Source organism: Antechinus flavipes, chromosome 3 (genome assembly GCF_016432865.1).
Source record: "Antechinus flavipes isolate AdamAnt ecotype Samford, QLD, Australia chromosome 3, AdamAnt_v2, whole genome shotgun sequence".
NCBI lineage: Eukaryota > Metazoa > Chordata > Mammalia > Dasyuromorphia > Dasyuridae > Antechinus > Antechinus flavipes.
In genome coordinates, this window is record NC_067400.1 from 458,415,623 (window position 1) to 458,430,185 (window position 14,563).

Consider the following 14,563-nt stretch of genomic DNA (forward strand, 5'->3'; position numbering starts at 1 on the left):
ATTGCCTTCCAAAGATATGGAACATAAGTCATGGGCAGTTGACAATTATCCTCTACAGCTTTGAGGAAGCCAGTCAAGTAAGATTCAATTTAATGTAATTCAATCAACTAATCAACGAATATTTATTAACATACCATATGCTAGGCACTCTTATAGGTCTTGGGAAAAATGAAATAATCCATCATTGCAATAAGTTTACATTCTAAAGGGGGAGAAAGTCAATAAAAATAAAATATATGTAGCATGAATATAAAGTTAATAAATATAAATATATAAAAGTAGTTAAATAGAAATTAGTTTGGGACCTATAAAGAAATAAGAGGAGAAGGAAAAGTGGATGGGGAAGCAAAGAAGACAAGGGAGGAATCTCTGGGTGGGGGGAGGTTAAGTAATAGTAAGCCAAGTTACAGAGCAGAAATTAATGAAAGAATCGGCAGGGTTAGGAAAGATGTGTATGTGGAGAAGGTGTATGTGTGAGTCGATCTATGTATTTATATATCTACACATCTATACATAAATATATTTTTTAACTGTAGCTTGCTTGGTGACGGGGATGAAAAGGAGATATATGTATATCTATGCATGTGTGTATGTATATATCTGTATATGTATATATAAATATATCCTTTCTTAACTATAATCTTCTTGGAAATGGGGAGAGTGAAGAGGAGCAATAATAAAGTAAATAAAGTACACACTAGAGAGCAAGAACAATTTACAAGGGAGTAAAGAAAAGACAGACACTCATGTATATAATTTCTTATATATAGATACACATATATATATACACATATATATACTTTCTTAAATTGATATTTGTTATATAAATTTTGATTCTGCTGGGGACATGATAATGTTCTCTTTTGTTTTGTTTAATTTTGTTTTGTATTGCTTTTTCTGTTTTTCTTTTTGCTTATTCTGTTTCTTCAAATAAAATAAATTTGGGGAAAAAAGGAAATTAGTCTGGCAGGGAGGGCACTATGAGTTAGGGAGAGCTAGAAAGATTTTATCTAGAAGATGGTACCTAAACTGCATCTTAAAGGAAGAGAAAGGCTAGAGAGAAGGAAAGAATGTATCCATGCATTAGGAATTTTCATTATGAAGGCATGGAGATGAGAGTTTAAGTGTCATGTGTGAGGTACAAAAAAGCCAGTTTGGCTGAATGATTGGTTGTGGGAATGGGAATAATACTCAGTGAGGCTACAATTCAACATCCATTGTGATGACCGCGTATTTTAAAATCAGCCAGACTCAGGAATTCAGGTTAAGGGAAAATCCTCAATCTTTATTCTTTGCAGAGGTGAAAGGGGAATGGCGATATGAAGTAAGAGCAGTTGTGACACAAACCTGGCCAGCAGTCTCTCTGTCTCTCTCCTTCCACCCACCAAAATCATCTATGTCATTTTCTATACAACACATCAAAACTTGCACAGAGAGTGGTGGGGCCATTCTTTCTCCAAGCATATATTAATAGAATATCATCCAATTGCTATTTAGTCTCATGTGCTTGGGACCTTAGTGCATCAACTCAAGCTTCAGCCCATTACAATCCATTAACTAAGCACTTCTGTCTTCCAAGCCCCAGGAAAGTTAGGAAACTGACCAGCTCATGGCAGAGACAGAACTTTTCCTTTTCAAAAGAAAAGAAGTCATCTTTTTGAACTTCTTCCTTTCTCCTGTCCCCACAAGAATTACAATGATAAAGACTTGGAGATATTTAGCACTACCTGTAACGTGACTCCTTTCACGAGCGGAGTATCTGCCCTCTACTTACCCATTTTCTGGGTCTTCGGTCGTCACCGGCTTCCGAGGAAGAACTAAACACTGAGCCGAGTTGCCAGAGGTCAAACGGAGTTTATTCTTACACAGCTACATCAGGTCAAAGAGAGCGTGCTCCAGGAAGTACATTGTATTTATAGCCTTTTTGGTTTTTACAGCACCAATCAGGATGTCTGATATAGCATCATCCTTAAAAGGTGATCCTGAGTTTAACAAATCTGTGCTCTTTTGGCGGTTACTAAGTCCTAATCCCTATCCCAGCCCCCAACAATTCCCCCTTTTTTGTTTAAGCCCGTGCTGAAAGCGCAGATGCCTTGGTTTCGGAAGTGAAGCCTTTTGTAAACATAATACTTTCCCCTGTCTCAGCCTCCAATTATACCATCATGCATGCTTTGCTTTTACAGCAAGCGTTTCTTGTACAAATGGCTTATGCCCTGGATCCCTTCTGCGTGAGCTTGAGGATTCCGGCCACGGAGCGCTGTCTTAGGTCGTCAGGGCAGGCCACGTCTGACCCGTGGGTCCCCGCCACACCAGGGCCCTGTCTCAGGTGGGTGGGAATGCCCTGAAGTTGCCCGTCATGGCGCGGTGGTGGTCTTACGGTTGTGGCTCAAGCTCCGTCAGCCAGACCTGAGGGTCATAGCCTTTCCGTTATGCATGATCAAAGGGAGGTAATTATGCAGAGACAAACAGGCGCCGGGGGATAGTTAACTTAAGTAAAGCAAAGTTTCCGATACCATGGAGTGTTAAGATCAGCTTCAGTAAAACAAAGGGGCTCGGGTTGTGCAGTGTGTAGATCGTCCATTGACTCTGTGTCGTGGACCCGTTGGTAGACAACTTGAACATTCTTCTGTATCGCTGAGTCAACCTGAGACTTAATAAAGGTGGTTAATTTATTAAACAGCCATGGTCCAAAAGAAACCAAGAGTAGAAGCCCGACAAGTGGGCCTAGGACACTAGGAAGCAATGTTGTTAGCCAAGGGGAAGCAGAAAACCAGTTTTGGTACCAGGATTCTTGTTGCTCTCTCTCTCTTTTACATTTTTCTAAGTTGTCCTTGACCCTTTGAATGCTATTCTCTACCAGGCCCAGCTTATTTACAAAGAAACAACATTCTTCTTTTAGTGCAGCGCAAAGGCCGCCCTGCTGTAAGAACAACAGATCTAAACCCCTTCTATTTTGCAGTACTACTTCTGCTAGGGAGGACACAGAGTCTTTTAAATTTTCAAGGCCTGATTGGAGTTCTGTGAGGTCTTTATCAATGACTGTACTTAACTGTGCGTATTGGTGATTGGATGTGACTAAAGAGGCAATCCCTGTTCCTGTACCAGTTTGGCCAAGGCCAATGACAACAGCAAGTATGATTGCTGTTAAAGGCTCTCTTTTTGTTCTGATTCTAGCGTCAGTCCCTGAGTCCCAAAATTGTAAGAGCTCATTGGCTGGGTGTACCGTGAGGTGAGGAAAAAGTGACACGAGCACACAGTAATCTTGTTTGCCTAAAAGGAGGTGGAATGGATAAAAGTGGTCAGCCCAGAGGAGCATGCAAAGTGAATAGGAGCTAGGCGTTCCCATTCTTTCAGGTATTTTGAAAAAATATATACCAGGTTCCCCAATGTTCTATCAGGTTCCCCAATGTTCTATCTCTACCTCCCCCCCCCCTTTTTTTTTTTTTTTTTTTTCACGGAAAGGAATTATCAAATGACCATTCCCCATATAAATTCCAAGAGCAAATCAAAATCCCTATACATAACAGACTAATACAGTAGCATTTCCTAACCAGCCCTCAAACATAACAGCAACAGTTACACAGTGTTAACAAATCCCATCCCAAATCTTAAGCACACAGTAATAGATGATCCAGGCAAGGTTTAACAGTCAGTCATGAACCATTCTCAAAGTCCCTTATATCAGTCCAAAGTACACTCGATGCAGGGTCCAGTCCATGGTCTCATGTACAAACTGCTGCTTCAGGCTGTAAAGTGATAGGAGGCTCTCATTCCTTGCAGAGTGGGTGCATCATGCTGACAATCAAAGCTAATCAAAGCTGATCCAGGTTCCAGAAGCAAGCCAATCTCTGTAATTTGACCAAAATCTAGAGCAAAAACACAAATCTAGCACAAAGATTAGATCCGTCTCAGATAGAAAGACTCAGTTCATCAGGTTGCTGCAAAACATGAGGAGGCCAAAATAAATTGTTCCCTATGTGAAGAAATGAGTTTGCTTTACAAGCCAAGCAAACGGGTGCAGTCCCAAGTTGCAACATCAGTGAGGTCTCACAGACCCCTGTTAATTGTCCTCTTATCATGTAGAAACCTTAAAGAAATAAAACACAAATATCCAGTGACAGACAGATGACCCGGCGAAATACTCATTTGCCCAAGCATTTAGGATACAATGATTACATATGACCAGACTGAAAATAGCAAGGTATGACATAATTGAATTACATTAACAGTTCTATTGACCATTGCTCTGATCAGAGAGATCAGTTACAAAAGGAAAAATGCAAGAACATAATCGAATTTTAACTGCTTATCAATTGTCCCAGTAATTGTCACAGAGTGGAGCTTTAAAACTCCCAAACAGCTAATTAACTCTAAGCCAAAACTTTTACCTCCAATTAACAGATGTCATTAATCAAATTTCTGATAACTCTTAAACAATTATTTATCATAACCTTGTAGTAATAACAGAAAGAAATTTTGTCTCAGTAAGTTCACAACTTAGAACAATTATCATATCTGGGTAGATGTTACATGAGTGAACATTATACATACAAATCATTTGGCCTTAAAAATACCCAATACATAGAAAAATATCCCAAATTGCATATTTCGAATCAGTATATATATCTCCATCTTGGTCCCTCAATAACTTCAAGGCTTGATTTAAGGCAAACAATTCATAAGTTTGAGCCGGCCAATAGGCAGGCAGGCAGACTGCCTCTGGTAACAGTGGAAGTCCTATCTCCATCCACAATAGCAAACCCATTTTCCTTTTCCCATCTACTCTCTAGAAGATCTATCTACAAACCAATTTACTCCCCCAGGCATTGAGGAGTCTTGTGAATCCTCTTACTTTCATTTGAAAATCGATTTCCTCTGCAGGGGTGGTTCTGTTCCTGGGGACAGGAGGCAGGATTAAGATTATCAACATTCTAAAATCTGTGAGCTATTTCTCAACCCTCTGATTTAATAAGAGTTTTTACTTGATGTGGGAGACTTACTCTATAGCCTCCCCATGATCATGCAAAACATGAAAAACGCATCTAACAATATAAATCTTTGATAAGTAAATCAGGGGCCTAGGACAGGGGTTCCAGAGATAGCCCTGCCCTCCATCAACACACAATGTAAAAGGCTCTAGGCCTAAACTTTAGCCTAATCAGGACAATGAGATTCCCAGCTTTCTCAAAAGGCAGGGTGGGAGTGGCCCCAAGTACTAGGATGAAGTAAACCTTTAGATAAAGAAACTCTAGCCCCAGGAAGTAAAAAGGTTAAAAGATTAATAGCAGCAACCAAGCTCTGGCCGCGAATTAAAATATCTATTTAATGCAGTTTTACGTCAGGTAACTGTCCTTAAGTTTTAACCATTCCACCTTTTGACCTATGCAGTCACACCTGAATTCAAAACTCCCAGCAAATATTAGCTGCAGTGCCAAAGGATTTTATCTTCTACAGCAATTAATAATCAAGGGCTTCAGATGAATCTAGTTCTCAAGAATCACAATAAAGGGTTTACATCTTATACAGTTATCTTTCTTATCTAAGTAGATAGTTCAGATCATTTGCCTTTAAATTACTCGAATACAAAGAAAAACAATTTTAAATCGCGCATGTTGTGCATCCGTTTCCACATAAAAGAAACTTTTAAATCTTCCAGATATAACAATACTCTCTTCATTCTAAAAATAAAGAATTTTTGGAAATAACTATCAAATTATCAGATCAAATTAAAATCCTGCTCTAACTAAACAAGGAGACTACCATGCACGTAAATAAGCATTAAATAATTTGCTTAAAACAGATGGAATCTTAGTAGAAATAAATCACTTTCAGATAACTTACAGTTCCAACAAACTTTTTAGAGCAGACTTGAAGAAAAAAATAAAACATTCAGTTATTAACATCATAAAAATGTAGGCTGTTCCTTTAAACAGTAGAAGCAATTGATAGCCGAACCAGCAAGGTGTTGTAGCCACCATACTTAATGGAGAAGGGGGATTAGATCACCTGACAGGGTCCCTTCTCCATGTGGCCACTCTTCCCCCACTCCACCATGCTTCCCAACCCTAACTTATCTCAATTAACCTTTTTTAGGGTACCATTTCCCCAGGATCCAATCTGCCAGCTCAAGATAGGCCCCAACCTCATGGGCTATATCTCCTTCTCCATGGCAAATGGCAGATTCACGAGGGAATTTGCCTTTTTTTTTTTTTTTTTTTTTTTTTTTTCCATTTTTGGAGAGCTATTTTCCTCTCTTTTTCTCTCCCACTATCTCTTCCTGTCCCATCTCTCTCCTTCCAAAGCTTATTTGCTTAAACCTTCTCTGACATAAGTTAAACATTCCCAAACCAATACTAGATGCTCCATTTAAATTATTGATTGCTTTTGCAAATCAATCTTTCTTGTCTCGTCTTTAAAACTTAAAACTTCCAAGATTCTCAAATAACTGAACCAAATTTCATAAAACTTATAATTGCCCAACAGAGATGACAAATTTTAGGGCATAACTCAGTTACAAATTACCCAATACCTCTAGAACACACACCATCTAAGTAGGGAGATACAACCCCAACCTCCCCTAAGGTAAACTTCCAGCATTTTGTTTTAATAACCTATATTTTTCATCAAATAGCAGTTTCTTTCCCTTGGTCCCATGTGGCCCTGCTGTAGTCAGGATCCATGGGAAAGGAAAGAAGCCACACTCTCTCAATCCCACATACTTCCCCGATGTATAGGGTGATTATGATCCCAATTGGGATCTGCTAACCGTATTTCTGGTTAGCTCAAACTACTCCTGCAGCTGGAGGGTTTCTCCTGATCCACTCCTTCATAGCTGCACCTCTAATTAGTCCCCTCTCCTCTAGTGAGGAGAGAACATTCAAAATTGACATAAATTCTCCCCAAGTAAAAAGATTAGGGCCCAGGAATTGATCAAACTGTTCTGCTAGCCCAGTGGGGTCTTCTATCAAGGACCTCATTTCCTTCTTAAAGGCCCTGACTTCTGCGGTGCTCAGGGGAGCATTCACAAATCCTATACCTCCTTGGGCCGAAGGAACCTCTCTTAAGGGATAAAATTTAGGACTTGGGGTTTTAGTTCCCGGCAAAGGATAATTTCGGATATCTCTTTGAATTTGATCTAATTCCTTCCTTAAAGAGGAGAATGACTCTTTTCGAAGTCCAGGTGGGGTCAATCAAACCCAATTAAATCCTCCCATGCCCTGAGGGGCCCAGGAGGAGCTGATGGGATTAAGTCCTCACCTCCCCTTTCCTAAAACCATGGCTTCTTCTGGGGGTGGGGGTAAGTATGGAGGAGGGAGAGATAACAATGGGTCCCATTGCTGGGTCTTTAAAGTTTCCTCCTTCGTGTCCTTTACACTTGGACTCTTACTCAACATTATAGAAGCCCCGGAAAGCCATAGTCCTGCATATAGAACCTCCTCTGGATTAACAGGTTCTTTGTTATTAACACACAAATTCAGTATTTGGCACACCCAATCTTCAAGGGAGCCAAATTTAGGCCAAATAGTGCCTCCACCAATGTCTTTGTCACCCCAGACAAAGCAGCAATACCTTGTCATCTTTTTCTTGCTTTTTCCTTTATATTTTGGCAGTTTGTTCCAATTACTTAATTTGTTTCCCAAGGAACTATCTACCGGTATTCTCTGATCATTTTTCTCATTTCTCTCCACGAGGGCTGGCTGGGACTGGGCCACACCCATTGAATTTGGACGGAATCTAAATTCCAAAAACACCCAAATACGCCAATTGTCGCCAATTGACTCCAGTCACCCTAGAAGGCCTAGCCAAGCCTACCTGTCCAGAGACCTAGAGTTTAAGACTCCAGGCCTCACAGGCTCCTGTCCAGAGACCCCTCTGAGTTTAAGACTCAGGGCCTCACAGGGGGCTTACCTTTTCTGGGTTGCTGCGCAGCAAATTGCTTGACTGATATCTGTCCTCCACCGACCGGTCGGGATTTTTACCGCGGAGTTTCTCCCTTTGCTTTGCTCTGAGTTTCTCCACTTCGGGCCCACCTTCCTTGGGGAGTAAGGAGAAGCCCTGGACGCTGGTGGGCTGCCTAAATCAGGGCAGGGCGCCACCCCACCAGCACCCCAAGGGTTCACCTACTCACCGCAAGTAGTGTAATCCCGGAACGAGCCCCCAAAACTGTGTGGGTCAGAAACCATTAATAAAACAACTGGATAGATCTCTAGAAGCAAAGCAAAGTTTATTTACGTTCTCGCGAGAATCGGGCGTTTCACCATCGAGCAGATCTTTTCCTTTTTTCCTTCCTTTCTCTCCCTTTTTCTCACAGGCTGCTGCAGTCAGCCAGAGACAGAGAGAGAGAGAGAGAGAGAAAGATTTTTCAAACTTCTTGACATTTTCTAAGCCTGCAACACAGAGGCTGAATTCTTATCTCTTACAAGCTTATTTTAACTTTTAACACAGACACACAGACAAACATGGAGCTCCATTTAAAAATTTTTCCAACCAATAAAACAGACAAATCACACAGAACATAGAACACACATCACATAGACTACACAGTTACAACATTAAACAAACATATAACACATAACAGATACTCAGAGGATATCCTCCAGCGTGCCAGAAAACATCCGTCTCAGAATTTTTATTCTTCAAGGGTCTCACCGCTTTGGGTAATTAATTATCGGGGCAGTAAGAAAGGGCAAGTTGTAAGGAGGTAGGTCCAGCTCGTAAGGAGCCATGGACACTTGAATGGGGAAGGCGTGTCTTTGTGAGGCCATTGGAGGATCTAAAAGGCGCTCACTCCCTTTTGGATTTCTATCCTTACCCATTACTTTCGGTTTTGTTCGCTGTCTTGTAGACTGGCGGTCTTCTTCCTCCTCCTCACTAGAATCTACTCTGGTGGTCCTTTTCAAATCCTCCCAGGGATATAGGTCTCTGTGTTTGTTTTTTGCCTTTTCTTCTGTATATAGAACTTCCTCTTCATCCGAATCCGAGGCAGCCAGAGACGATCCGACTTGTGTCGTTTCATCCTGGGGCATGCCAATTGGTTTCGGATTGAGAGCGGCATCTACTATTCTAAAGATTGAAAAGTCTTCTGGTTTTAAGATCCCTGGGTGTGTATGGTCATATGCGGCCATTTGCTGACCCACTAGATGCCATCTTCCTATTTTTATGCCTGATTGTTGGACCCATGGGCAGACGTCCCAAACCTTCTCTATAAATTCCCGACATGTCTTTATGGGAAGTTTGCAACCTTTCTGTGCACATAATTTATAGAAGCGTTTTGTTAACACCGCTTTTTCTTCTGGCAACATTTGGGAAATACTACTACTTCCCCCCATCATCCCTGCTCCCAGCAGAGGCAGCTCAGCGAAGGCAGAATTTCTGCCGAGGCAGTCTCTCTGCGCTCGTGAAAGTCCCTGGACCCTCTGTCCCTGTTCGGGCGCCACTTGTAACGTGACTCCTTTCACGAGCGGAGTATCTGCCCTCTACTTACCCATTTTCTGGGTCTTCGGTCGTCACCGGCTTCCGAGGAAGAACTAAACACTGAGCCGAGTTGCCAGAGGTCAAACGGAGTTTATTCTTACACAGCTACATCAGGTCAAAGAGAGCGTGCTCCAGGAAGTACATTGTATTTATAGCCTTTTTGGTTTTTACAGCACCAATCAGGATGTCTGATATAGCATCATCCTTAAAAGGTGATCCTGAGTTTAACAAATCTGTGCTCTTTTGGCGGTTACTAAGTCCTAATCCCTATCCCAGCCCCCAACAACTACCTCTCTAAATTTCCTATGATCTCAATCATATATAAAGAATATCTTGTATTGGTGTGGGGATATTTGTGGGGATATATGTGTGGATATCTGTATATACACATACATATGTATATATACACACACACAGTGACAAAGAGAGACAGACAGAAACAAAGAGAAAAACATGGGTTCTTTCTCCTTTTCATCTATCATATGGATGCTGAGTTACTACACAATAACTCATTTGAAGAGGTGTCTAATTTAGGAATCAAATAGGTAAAAAACCTTCTACTATTATGTTTAGTTTTAAAGGGGAGTAAATTCTAGGAATCTAAGTAAAGTGGCTAATTCACTTTGGGGCCTGGAGTGGAAGTAATTCTTCTCCTTTTCTAATACCTCCATAAGAAAACTACATTTTAAAAAAATTTGGAACCAATAATTTGAATAAATTTTAGTGATAAACATATCTGAAATCTTCAGTTGATTCCAAGTGAGAACATTTAATGAGAACTGAGACTTAGCCGATATCTAAGGGAACAAGAACCATGGACAGTGACTTAACATTGAGTGTCTTACAAAATCAATGAGAGGGGACTTGATATACAAAAAACTTAAAGTGCATTCAGGTTTAAAATCATTCCCTATGGTTATGATAAAAATTTTGATCAAAGAGAGAGGGGAGAAAGGTAAGAAAAATACCTGTTCTTGTTTTCTTCTAATACTAGATAAAGGAATCTTGAGAAGTCTGCTAGTTATCCATATATTCATTCATCTGGGATTACTTAACCCCTTGCTGCAGTCCTTACCCTGACCCAGTCCTAGAAAAATCTGGCCAATAAGCCAACTAAAAAACTACTAGACACAATTCACAACTTTAGCAAAATTGCAGAATGCAAAATGAATTCACATTAATCATCAGTATATTTATATATTACCAACAATTACCAGCCACAAGAATAATATTGCTGAGCCACATTATATACCAGTTTCCCCAGCCATACAACACTCTTGCTTTGCCCATTTTGAGAGCCCTAGACTACACTACAGTCTCAGGACTGAATCTCTCTTCCCTTCCCAGACATACTTCCATGATCCAGGCCCCAGTTCCCATGGGACCAGGTCTTTCTATATTCACTTCCAGGCATGTACTGGTGCCTGCTGCTTCATAGCAGTTTTTTTGCCTTATGCCTGATACCAAGCTTCTTTTACACTGGCCACCTGCATGTCAGGATATCTAACTTCTGTTTCTGCCAGATTACTATGATGGCACATTCTATCTGCTTTCCAGGATACTTACCTGCTACTTTATCCTCCTGCTCTACCTGTGAGAGTCAAAGTAATCTGGTGGATAGGGCATTGGATGTGGAGTCAGGAATACTTCAAAACCTCCTTAGACATTTACTAAATATATGACCCTTAAGAAGCCATTGTGCTTTGTTTTCTTATATTTGAGATGAGAGCATTGATTTCAAAAGCTTTTATAATCTCTTTCAACTCTAAATATGTGATTCTCTAAACTCTATCTACTCCTGATTAAGGACTCTCTTGAAACTCTAAGCACATGTCCAGAACTCTTCCCACTGCCCACTCCTAGGACCTGTAACCAGCCTTGCATGGCCTGTTTAGCCTCAGGGCTAGCTAACCCCAGTCAGTCCAGCTGCGAACCACCAAATCCTAGGATTAGTATGAGCATTATGACTACCAGCATGGACACTGCTTCAATAAAATTCAAGGTCAAATGGGAGTTAAGTGGTTATAACAGAAAAACAAAAGCTATTCACTAAGTTTCCTTGAAGAATCTCTGTAACAGTCTCTGTAATAGGACTTTTAAATTCACTAGCTCTTAGACAATGCAAATATTAATTGAGAAAATAAATGAAAAAGGAACCATTTCCTGGCATTTTTTTCCTGAAAGGATATTAAAAATTAATTTGATTTGGGTAAGTAGATAAAGAGAATATGTGAATAAGAAACTTGCAGATCCTTTGTGAAAACTGCAAATTAATATTTGGTGCCTTTAATCTCTAGCTGCTCTATTCATTAATTTGAGAGGCAGTACGGGTAGAATATAACCAATATCAGACATTAAATTAGAAAATGTGAGCTTGAATTATTGGTCTGATGCTTCTAACCATGAAACTAGAGTAAAGTCCCTTTCCTTTTTTAGTGTGCATTTCCCAGTCCATATAATGGCCGCCTTAACACTTGCATGATCTACTTTATAGGCTCATAGCACTAGAATGAATGGGAATGTTAGCTCTCATAACCCAAAGTCCTCATCTTACAGATAAGAATATGAAACTCTCAGAATCCAAGCAATTCATCCCAGATCACACAAGTAGTCAGCATTAGAGAGAGAGAATTTGAACCCCAATCTTTAGACTTCCAGATCAATACTCTTTACACTGTAGCATACTGCCTTCTAAAATAAACAGATCAAGCAATACTGCATTTTTGGTGCTGGAGATACAAATACAAGCCAAAAAAAAACCATGGCTTGTCTTCAGGAAGTTTATCCTCTAAAAAGAAAAGATAACTAAAATGGAACTAAAAAGACTGGGAAGAAGGATGTCATCAAAGTATAGAGAAACTAGGTAGGAAATGAAGGATGGCTGGGCTGGGATCTACCTCATTTCCAGGAGGAAATTGCCAGTGGGAGAATAGTGTCATAGGGACACAGAGAAAAAGCAGCTGAAATATAGTGAATGAAACTTTTCTAGCCTGGACCCTTTCAAGAGGAGCCTGACAATGAGAGAAAAGTACCACAGATTTGAATTCTACTTCTGCCATTTAGCTATGTATTACTGGCAAGATTCTTAATTTCTCTGACTCTAAATTCCTTACCTCTAAATTAAGAATGATTTTATTAGAAGTACCTCCCACTTGAGATGACCATGAGGATCAAATGGTTATACAACCAGTCATTTTAAAATCTTAAAACACTACAGAAATGTCAGCACTCTATCTACTGTGCCTCTCTATCCTTCCTTTGCATCTCAGTTCCTTCTATTAGAGAGCCTCTCAAGTCCTTTCTAGCTCTTAGTCTTTAATTCCTGGCACTGTGCTTTAGATTTGGACTTTAGACCTGCTAGGAAAGGATCAGAGGTACTGATGTGGACCACCTTAGACAACATGTTTCCTTCTTCCTTTTCGCCAAGCCTGCACTGGAAGGTTAATTTTGAAGTAGATCTCCACTAACAAAGCACCATGCTACTAATATGTACTTTCCCCTATCCTCTTGCCCATCTCTACTTGCTGCACACTGCTAGAAGGAAGGCACAAGTCACATCTCAAAATCCTATTCTTGGCCTTGATGATTATTTCTGTGCATGTGACTGTGACTGGAAAAAACAATTCTCATTTTACAGTTTACCTTCTACATTCTCAGTCTACAGGTTTAAAAAAAATTCTCTGGTTTTCCCCCACAGACATGTACTCTACTTTTTCCCCCTAACATTTTGGCCCCCACCTTTGCTCTAGTTTAAGTGCCATAAAAATTAAAAATACATGCAGAAACTTCTCACCCTGAAAAATCAAATGAAAATGTCTTTCTGGCTGTCACCAAACTAGTTCATTTTGTTAAGAGAGAATCCTAAACTCAGTCGATAGAACTGGCATTCTCTCAGAAAATTCTGACTCTTTTCTTGTCACATTTGGGAATGATTTTCCTAGAGCTGTGATATTCCTGTGTTATTTGATTTTTCTTTTTTCCCCATACTAAAGCTATAGCTAAATCCTCTGCTCATTCTTATTTAATATTAAAAACCCTTCATTTCATTTTTAAATTCCGTTTGTAACCTTGGTCTCAGTAATCTTATACCTTCTTCCCCCTCTCTTCTAGTCTGATAGAAACATTTCTTTAATCATCCTTAAATGCTTCTTAAATGTCTTTGATTTATCATTAAAGTGAATTTTTAATTTCAAAGCTCCCTGCCTCTTGAACTTACCTCTATCATTCCCAGTGCTTACCACAGTACCTGACACATAGTAGGCACTACCACCAGACATGGAAAACACTGGCATAGGACTGCCTAACATGATGTGCCCACCTTTAAGAATGTGCTATGCTATATGAGAAGACAGAACTGCAGTAACTCCAAAGATACAGGAGATAGAGATATCTCTACTCCAAATGTTCATACAGATTACTTGTGCCTAACAGTGCTAGAGAATTCCAAGTTCCTATTATCTTATCAGCCATAGTCGGACACATTGTATCTTGGCCCTGAAAATTGTGATATCAGTTTTGGTCCTTTTTGAATATGAAGAACAACAACAGAAATAATAAATATTTGTTGATTATTGATTGATTGTATTCTAGTTTGAATCAATAATAATTATATTTTAAATTGCCTATCTTCCTATCTTTTTCCCCCTTCAAGACTGTATGTTCTACAAGATTTTGCAAAGATGAATATTTAAAACTATTTTTGCATGTATTTGTAAATATAAAATATAATTAAAATTTAAACTAATAAAAGACTGTAAGTTCTTTGAGGGCAAGGACCATGTCTTATTTATATGTTATCTTTTCCCAGTGTTTAATGTAGTATGTTGCGCATAGTAGGTGCTTCATAAATATTTGTTGTTGCCATTGAATAAATGTTGATTTCTTTTTTAAGGCATGGCTATATAACTATTATCTTTCTACCTCTTATATTTTCATCATTCTTTTCTCCTTCCTCATTGTGCTTAAAATTTCTCTTATTTAAACTGAGGGTCTCATATACTCATACATAAATGAAATATGGATAATGTGCAAGATAAATCAGAAATACTAATACAAGAAAGCAAAGTTAGCCTCATAAATATCATATCAC

At 39.5% G+C, this 14,563-nt stretch overlaps 1 long non-coding RNA gene across 1 annotated transcript; it reads right to left on the bottom strand.

Annotated features, from left to right (window-relative positions):
* Positions 1-1,834: 1,834 nt before the first annotated feature.
* On the bottom strand, positions 1,835-9,760 carry LOC127554732 (uncharacterized). Its single transcript, XR_007952057.1, has 2 exons — positions 9,485-9,760; positions 1,835-8,315 (listed from the first exon to the last, which is right to left on the bottom strand). It is a non-coding gene; the product is annotated as an uncharacterized LOC127554732 (long non-coding RNA).
* Between the last annotated feature and the right edge of the window lie 4,803 nt (positions 9,761-14,563).